This window comes from Vulpes vulpes, chromosome 1, assembly GCF_048418805.1.
Source record: "Vulpes vulpes isolate BD-2025 chromosome 1, VulVul3, whole genome shotgun sequence".
Classification (NCBI taxonomy): domain Eukaryota; kingdom Metazoa; phylum Chordata; class Mammalia; order Carnivora; family Canidae; genus Vulpes; species Vulpes vulpes.
The window spans coordinates 187,893,780-187,903,975 of record NC_132780.1 but is presented as its reverse complement, the minus strand read 5'-3'; the positions used below and the strand labels follow the sequence as shown (position 1 = coordinate 187,903,975).

General features: G+C 33.5%; 1 pseudogene; it reads right to left on the bottom strand.

Moving 5' to 3' along the window:
- Positions 1-3,953: 3,953 nt before the first annotated feature.
- Positions 3,954-4,505, bottom strand: LOC112923142 (small ribosomal subunit protein eS19 pseudogene; annotated as a pseudogene).
- Positions 4,506-10,196: the final 5,691 nt, after the last annotated feature.

The window sequence follows — 10,196 nt, the reverse complement described above, 5'->3', positions numbered from 1 at the left end:
ACTTAGCAGCCTGCACAATGTGAAAGACTAAAAGCTTTTAATTAGACTTTTACTCAATAGGGGAGGAAAAAATAATTTAAAAGACTCAGGGCTAAAGCTGAATTGTTAGTTTTAACTTTGAACACAATGAAGGAACAATTTGACTAAATTAGTTTAGCTGTGTATTCATTAGCCTTTAATAGAAATGTGAATGCAAACTGACTCCAGGTTATTGTACTTAGAGCCAGCTTTTTAATTAGTGATTGGCAAAATGTTTATCTAGTTTGTTGTTGGAATGTTGAACCGTTTACACAACAGGCCTGTTGTAAACCTTTATGTAATCTTAATTGGATCTTTCAAAAGAACAAGATTTCATGTACATAAAATCACAAACTATAGTAATAAAGTTAGCTAATTTATATCAAACTTGGTACTTAAAAAGAAAAAGTTGTGCTATGTGGCTTAATGAGGTAGAGAAATGGTTAACATCTATTTAAACTTAGTTAAATGTGATGCTCAGTTGAACTTGGCCAAACCTTGGATATCTCTGGGTTTGAAGTTAGACCTGATTTCCAGATGGTAAGTGGGCTATTAATCTGTAATATTGAGCGCATTAATTAGCCTCTCTGAGCCTCAGTTTCCTTATCTTTAAAATGGGGATTATATGGTCTTAAATAGTCATTGTGAGCAATGATAATATGTAAAGATAATATGGGGCACCTGAGTAGCTCAGTGAGTTGAGCATCTGACTCTTGATTTTGCTTGAGGTCATGATCTCAGGGTTGTGAGAGTGAGACTGGTTGCCTTGGCTCTGCATTCAGCTCCATGCTCAGCGGAGCTAGCTTCTCTCTCTCTCCCTCTGCCCTTCCCCTCTGCTGGTGGGTGTGAGAGCTCTCTTGCTCTCTCTTTCAAATAAATAAATAAATCTTTTAAATACATATGTATATGATAATATATAAAAGCCTCTATTTGAGGAATTCAATATATGGTAGCTATCATCAACATCATCATGAGTGTTCTTTATTTTTAATATATTTAAGTTGAATACTTTTGAAAAATGAAAGTTAATCACATGTTGCAAAATTCAAAAGCTACAAAATTCAAAATGTACAAAAGGTCATACAGAGAAAAGTAGCCTCTCATTCACCATGAATAACATGGCATTTTTTTCACTTTCAATAGATTTCTATTTTGTCATAATATTACTCGGTTACATAATATAATAGTAACTTCTACAGATCATTTTATAATAATACATATAAAACATATATGTGTTTTATATATAACACATATATAATAACACATATAAAACTTCCTCATCTTTTTTAAATGACACATGATTATACCATAATCAAATTAAGTAATGCCTTATTGTTGGAAAATTAGCTTATTTCTACCCTTTTTGCAGTTGTAAATATCCTTATGCATGGATTATTTTGCACTTGTGTGATTATTTTGTAGCCCTTTAGGATAAATTTCTAAAAGCAGTATTGGTGGTGAGAGCATATGTGTATTTTTTTCATTTTGATAGATATTACAAATTGCCCTCCACAGAATTATACCGATTTACATTTCCATCAATAACTATGAGTGCTTATTTCCCTGCACCTTTACCAACAGTGCATCAATTTTTCAATATATTATAATCTTTCTTTAAAAAAAGAAATGATTTTATTCATTTATTCATGAGAGACACAGAGAGAGAGGCAGAGACATAGGCAGGCTCCCTGTGGGGAGCTTGATGTAGGACTCGATCCCAGGACCCCAGGATCACAGCCTGAGCCAAAGGCAGACACTTAACCATTGAGCCACCCAGGAGTCCCATCTCTGACAATCTTATATATGAACATTTTCTTAGTATAGTTTTCAATTTTCTTGTCTTTTATTGTCTGTGAAGTTTAGACTCTTTATATATTTAAGAGTAATTTGTATTTTCCTTTCTATATACTATTTCTTTATGGTCTCATCTCACATTTGTTGGATTATTGGTCTTTTTCTGAAACTTATTTTTGGGAAAGCTATATATAATCCACATACCCATCCTTTGTCAATTGTTTTAATTTTTCCCAATTTTATCTTCTCATATTTCTTTTATTTTTATGTAGTTATACATATTTTCTTTCATAGCTTAAGTGCCTTATATTATCTCTAGAAAAACTATTTCTCTCCAAGAACAATTTTTAAAAATCTTTCATGATTTCTTCTAGTATATTTATACTTTCACTTTTTACATTTAAATCTTTGAATTTGTTTTAGTACCCATTTAGCTGTTCATCTTTTTTTGTTGAATAATTCACCCATTCACCATTAGAATATAATATGATTTTCATCAGATGCCAAAATCCTTTATTAATAAATTGTATCTTTTTCTGGATTCTCTAAGTATCTAGTTACATTAATCTATTTGCCTATCAAAGAAGTTGCTGTTTTAAATTCTATAGTACTTATACTGTTCCAGTATCTGTAACATAAGCAATTTATTACTTCTCTCTTTTTCCACAAAAAACTTAGAATCAGATTATTTAGTTCTAAAAAATACTTATTAGGATTTTTATTGAGAGCAAATTAAATTTTCATATTTAGAGAAAATTGTGTTTTTATGATATTATGTCTTCCCACTCAAGAATAGAAAACGCTTTTTCTTTTTTTGGTTATATTTTTGGGTATCAGATTAGCACATTAGAGCTTTCTTTGTGCATATCTTTCATATTTCTTACAAGATTATTTCTAAATATTGTACTTATCCTGTTATTTCATCTTTTTTCTCAATTATATTTTCAAACTGGTTTTTATGTAACTTCATAAAAAGATCACTGATTTTGGTTATTATTTTTCTATAGAATGACCCCCAGAAACATTATTGATTTTCTTAGATTTGATTCTCTGGATTGTCCGGGTATCATATTATACCATTTGTTGAGAAAAATAATCATGTTATCTTTTGCTTTTCACTTTTACATCTTTCTCTCTTCTAATTGTTGAGACTGATGTTACATGTTAAGTAATATGTTAAGTAATAGTGGTGATAATGGACATCACCACACTAAAAGACACATTAATTATTGTGCTGGTTTGAGGGTTGAGATAAATATATTTTATCAAGTTAGGAAATTATCCATTCAATCCTACTTTGTTAAAAATATTTAAATAGATATTGAATTTTATCAAAGGTGTTTTTAATGTCTTCACAACTCTTATGATTTCTCTCACTGAAATTATTCATTTAGTGAATTTTGTTGAATCATTTTTATGTCACAGTGTTAACAATAGAAATTTTGATCAAGACCCTAAGGTATGAAGTAGGAACTACCAAAGTGTTTTGTAAGACAGAACACTTGGAAGAACTTGCAAAAATTTAGTGGCCTGAAACTAGTTGCAGTAGAAAGACGTTGACTTCCTCATCATTGCCTACCTGTTTCTATCAGCAGTAAGTCCTTTCTGAAGGAGAGGGAAATAGAAGAAAATCAGAATATTGATTCTTCTTGAAAGTGGACATTCTAATTGCTAAACTAATGCAGTGTTTTATTATTTCAGTGTGACCAGGAATTTTAAAGAAAAGAAAAACAACATGCTCACTAAACAATATAATTTCAGAGGACAGTAGGAGTCAAGAGAAAACTTACTTTGTAATTGAACCTCCAACCACAACTCTTTCTTCCAGGCTAAGGAAGGGTTTGCAGCATTTAAAAGTATTTTTATTTAATGACCCAATAGATTTCCCATGTAATATATCTTGTCCTGATATACTTAGTCATAATGTTCTTCCATAACTTTCTCTCTTTCTCCTATGGTAATTGGCTTGTTTAGAATTTCTACGTTTCTAAATTCATTTTTTTAATTATACTTAAAATATATTCATAGTTTCCTCTATTTATATCTTCAGACAGAGTCTCATGTTCATTACGGCCTCCTACGACTCTAATTTCCTCCAAAGATCTGGTTATTTCTTTATTCTCATTTATTGACTGGATCAACTAAACTATTCTCACGTATTGATTGGATCTGATAAAATGATATCTTTTATTGTCTTTTTCAGGATTACAAATGAGGTAATTTATTAACTCAGCATTTTTGTTGTAATGCTTCTCGTTGGCAACTGCCTCCTATCCAGTGATTCTGTCCAGATCTGCCTGTCCCTGAGGACAGTTTGCAGCCCCCATCTTGGTCCTTTTCCACCGTTTTCAGCCTCTCTAAGGACTTGGAGGACTGTGTGGGTCAAGCTCTTGGAGTCACTGGGGATGTGGCTGGGCAGGACCCGATTTCTCTGATGTTCCCTGCAGATCCTGGTCCTAGAGGGGACCCTGGGCACTCCCCCACCCCCCGTCCCAGAGGTACAGGTGCCCTGCTGTGGAAGCAGCTCTTGTGTAGAACCAGTTCTCATCCTAGGGAGCAAGCTTTTTGTGCTTGGCCAGCCTGACAGTGTCCACCGATTCAGGGATTTCCAGCTTCCCAGACTTTTTGAGGAAGGTTGCCAGAGCCCTGAGGAGCTCCTGCTGGTTCCAGTCTTTTACAGAAACTCCATGCATTCTGCAGCCTCTGAGCTGCCAGCCAGGGGACACTTTCATTGTCTTCTTTTGATGTTACTGATATTGTTGTTTTTACTAAAACAGCTCTTGAGTTTGTTTAGTTATGGAATTTTTTTGTTATCCAGTTTTTAGTCTTTTTTGTCAATTCCTTTCTTCTGCTTTCATTTAACCAGTCTTTTCTTGTTTTTATAATTGAGTTGGGTGTTTATTTTTACAGGTTGACTGGTTTACCTCTACAGGTTCTTAAGTGTATATACTTTCTTTGAGTACTATTTTAGCTGGATACAATTGGTCCTGCTAGGAAGAGACATAATTATTTTTTTCTAAGTATTCTGAATTGTTGGTTGGGAGTTCCTTTAGTCCTAAGTTGTTTTTATTTTTTTAATGAATTTTTAATTATCAGGTGGCAGGGTTTTTATTTCCTAGTTTTATTTACCTCTGAGCAGAAAATATTGCCTTCATTCTTTCTACTTTAAACATTTTGTTTAGTTTTTGATTTGCAAATACATAACCATTTTTCTAATATAGTTTAGCTCCTTAAAAGAAGGTATATGCTGTTTTCTTTAAAGTGTTTGATATTTATCTCTTTATACCCAATGAAATATAACATTATTACTTAGTTCTATACCTGTCCTTATTATTCATCCTTAAATTTATAATTTTCTGAAAAATAAAGTCTCCTACCAATACAATTCTGTCTGTACCATGTTGTGTTTTGTATATTTTGAATCTTGTATTAAGTGAAATAAAAACAAGTAAAAGGGAAATCATAACACAAAAAGCTGTTTAAAAAAAGGATAAAACTGATCAACTCCAGGCAGACGAAGACATACAGAGAAACATCTACAGAGAGACAGAGAGTGCAAAGTTACCTAACTCAAGTATAAAAAAGGAATTATCGGGATCCCTGGGTGGCGCAACGGTTTGGCGCCTGCCTTTGGCCCAGGGCGCGATCCTGGAGACCCGGGATCGAATCCCACATCAGGCTCCCGGTGCATGGAGCCTGCTTCTTCCTCTGCCTGTGTCTCTGCCTCTCTCTCTCTCTCTCTGTGACTATCATAAATAAATAAATAAATAAATAAAAAGGAATTATCACTATAGGTCCTAGAAGTAATAAAAAATTATGAACAAATATCAGGAGTGTATTTATAACAATAAATTTGACCACTCAGATCAAGTAGACAAACTACTTGAAAGACAAAAAATTATCTAAAGTGATTCAAGAGAAAAGTAGAAAATCTGAGATGCCCTGAAAATATTAAAGCACTTCAACTTATAGATATAATAAAGAAAATCCCTGGCCTGAATAGCTTCAATAGTGAATTCCATCAATCATTACAGGAAGAAATAATATAAAAACTACATAAACTCCTTCAGGAAGTAGAAGTATGGACACTTTTGAACTTCATTTATAAAATTAACATTGTCTTGATACCAAAATAAGACACAGACATTACAACAATCTCTTATGAATAGAGACACAAAAATCCTCAGTAAAATATTATCAAGTCAAATGCAACAATCTCTAAAAAGGATTTTCACACCATGACCATCCACAGTTTTTTTCTCAGGAATCAATGGTTGGTTCAAAATTTGAAAATCAGTCAAATGTAGTTCAATATATTAACAGACAAAGGAGGAAAACCACATGATTATCTCAATAGATGTGAAAGTATTTAACAAAATTTGACATTCACTTATAAATTAGTAATAGAAATGAGCTTCTTCGATCTAATAAATGGTATGCACAAAATACCTACAGCTAACCTCATCTTCAATGATTAAAGATTAAATATTTTTCCCTAAAATTGGGAGGGCAAAAGAGAATGTTTGCACACGGCCATTCTGTTCCACAATGTAAAGGAAGTTATAGACAGTGCAATAAGGCAAACAAGAAAAAATGAAAGGAACGAAAGGCAGGGAGAGAACATAGGAAGTAAAAAACTCTCCTTACTTTAAGACAACATTATCATGATCATATACATTAAAAATCCTAAGGAGTCTTAAAAAAAAAAAAAAAACCCTATCATTTTTAAGCAAATTAGCAAGTCCACAGGACATAAGGAGACTATAAAAAAATCAATTGCATTTGAACTTTGACAATGAAAAATTAGAACTTGAAATTGTAATTATTACCACTTTAATTGGATTCTAACATGAGATAATTAGGGGTAAATTTGATAAAATACATGCTAGATCTGTACACTATAAACTGTAAAATATTGCTGAGAGAAACTAATGATCTAAACTGATAGAAAGGTCTGATCATATTCATGGATCAAGACATAAATAATATTGTTAAGATGTAATTTCTACCCAAATTGGCCTATATATTCAACACAAAATCAATCAAAACCTCAGAAGCATCATTGTAGAACTTGGCAACCTGATTCTAAAATTGTCACTGAAAAGAAAGGACTTCTAAAAGCCAAACACTGGAGTATCCTGTTCAAAGTTAACTTTGATAATCAGGAAGGAAATGGACTGGAGGTGGCAGGTCTATACACAAGGATTTGTTAATAGGTTATATAACAAGTTTAAAGTTGAGGATTTAACTATAAAAATAGAATAATTAAGACAATGTGGTATTGGCATAAGAATAAATATATAGAATAAGGTAACAGAATACAGATATGCATTCATTAATATAATATCAAATGATTTTGAATAAAGGGGGCCAAGGCAATTGAATGGGGAATGGATACTATTCAACAAACAGTAGTGGAAAACCAAATAACTATATAAAAGGATAGGAATCTCAGCCTTTATGTCACAATACATATGAAAATTAACATAAAATAGCTATAAACAGGGATCCCTGGGTGGCGCAGCAGTTTGGCGCCTGCCTTTGGCCCAGGGCGCGATCCTGGAGACCCGGGATCGAATCCCACATCAGGCTCCCGGTGCATGGAGTCTGCTTCTCCCTCTGCCTGTGTCTCTGCCTCTCTCTCTCTCTCTCTCTCTCTCTCTCTCTCTGTGACTATCATAAATAAATAAAATAAAAAATAAAAAAAATAGCTATAAACATAAAAACTAAGCTTTTAAAAATTCTAAAAGAAAGAGTGAGAAAATATCTGTGACCTTGGAATAGGCAAATATTTCTTAACATCACAAAAGAAAAATCAATAATTAGACTTCCTCAATATTAAAAACTTTGGCTTATCAAAAGACACTGTTTAAGACTAGCTACAGATTGGCCAATTTATTTTTCTATAGTTTTTATTTAAATTCCAGTTAACATATAGCAAAATATTACTTTCAGATGTACACTATAGTGAAGATTGGCCGACTTACACACACATACACACACAAATATATATAAAGATATCCATCCATAGTATATATCAATATCTCTTACAACTTGTCGAATAATAGGAAATATATATTTTGGTATCTGCCCCAAGCCCCTGCTAATTGGTTTTTGACCCAGTTCCTGAGACAGAGCTCCTAAATCCTTTAGAATTTCCTATATTATAGGAACACCTTTTGTTCTAATGAGGTGACTGACTCTTGGTAGACTCCTGGATAGTGGCTGGTCACTAAAGACCAAGCCATGACAAGAAACTTGGACTTCCAGCTCTATACCCCATTCCCTGGAGGGAAGAGATAATTAATAATTGACCATGCCTATGTGATGAAGCCTTCATAAATATTCCAAAAGTACAGAGTTCAAAGAGCTTCCAAGTTGGTGAACATGTCCATGTGCCAGGAGGGTAGAACACCCCAACTCTGCAGAGACAGAAGCTCCTGCATTGAGGACCCTCCCAGACTTCACCTATGTATCTCTTCCTTTGGCTGTTCATTTGTATCTTTGAAAACAGCCTTTGTAATAAGTCAGTAATAGTAAGTAAGCTATTTTCCTGGGTCCTATCAGCCACCCTAGCAAATTATCAAACCCAAGGAGGCAGTCATGAGAACATCCAATTTACAGCCAAGTCAGACAAAAGGTGGGGGTAACTTTGGGACACACAGATACCAACTGGTATCTGAAGTGGGAGACAGTCTTGTGGGATTGAGCCTTTAATCAATGGGACTGCACAAACTCTGGTTAGTGTCAGAACTGGACTGAATTGTTAGGACACTCCATTGTCAGAGAATTTGTCAGTGTGGAAAAAAATCCATGCATCTGGTGTCAGAAGGGCTGTGGGTAAAGGAAGTAAAGGTTGTTGTTGTTTTTTTTTTTAATGCAACTTAATAGGAAAACAACCTAATAGAAGATAAGGGAATGGCCAATTAAGATACTTAACATCATTAATCATCAGGGAAATGCAAATTAAAGCTACAATGAAATCCAATACATTTCCATCAAGACTGCTAAAATTAAAAAGACTGACACTACTAACTTTGGGAGAAGATGTGGATTTACTGGAACTCATATGATGTTACTAAAAATGTAAAATGATATAACTACTTTAGAAAAGATTTGAGCAGTTTCTCATAAAGTTAAACATAACAAAATACAAAAATTTCATCCCCAGATAGTAACCCAAGAGAGATGAAAATATATGCCCATACAAAATCTTGTTGAAGAATACTCAAACGGCTTTATTCATAATAGCCAAGATGTTGGAATAACCTAAACATCCATCAATAGGTGAATGGGCCCTATGGAAAAATGGAGTTGTACATTGTACATTTTTATCCTTTCTATATGTTTGTATGTATTCATATCCATATCTAATTTCATATTTTTACTTTTTTCATTTTATCCTTTAAGTATATCCTTTAATTTTTATTTTATGTTTTGATTAGCAAAGCCTATGGTTGGTAACATTGTTGAATGTAGTTTTCTATACTCTGTGGATAATTATAGTGCTATGTTCAGATTCATAAAATATATCAAATCTGGAGGTTCTAAGTTCTTCTCATCATAAATAATAAATCACCTGGTGGAAAATAGAATATCTTAGATTATTTCACTATAAGTAGATACAAAGTTTACATTAAGTTATTTCTGGCTTTCTACTTCTACAACAAAAAAGCAGAGGCTTCAACTTCTCTTCCTAGATGTTTCCCACAGCTCTTTCCTTACACTTCATGTGAACTAAGGAATTCATTATTTCAAGTAAGCAGATCTGGGTTCAAATCCTGACTTTATCACTTACCCTGGCCCTTGAACGACAACTCTCTAATTTCTCAACTTTCTCTCATATTAGATGGGAATAATAATATTACCTTCCATGAATGATAGAGAATCTATAGAGGCTGGGCATATCAGGAAGTCTTCATGGAGTTAGTGAAATTTAAAATTCCTTTATTCACAGGTTATCAACAAATGGAATGAAGAATGTAGCATTTGAAACAGAACACTGCTCTCAGCAAAGTAACAGAGAGGTAAGAAACTACAGGGTGTATTTGACAGAGATTGCAGTTTGTACATGGAGTGAGAATTTTTTAAAGATTATTTATTTATTTATTTATTTATTTATTTATTTATTGAGAAGGGCGGGGAAAGCAGGGGGAAGAGTAGAGGGAGAGGAAGAGAACCTCAAGCAGACTCCATGCTGAGCGCAGAGACCGACATGAGGCTCAATCCCACAATCCTAAAATCATCACCTGAGTTGAGATCAAGAGTCAGACACTTAACTGATTGAGCCACCCAGATGTCCCTGGAGTGGGAAATTTTTAGGAGAGTTGTGACAGAAAACTATAGGAGGGCCTTGAATGTCAAGACACATAATTTGGATTTAT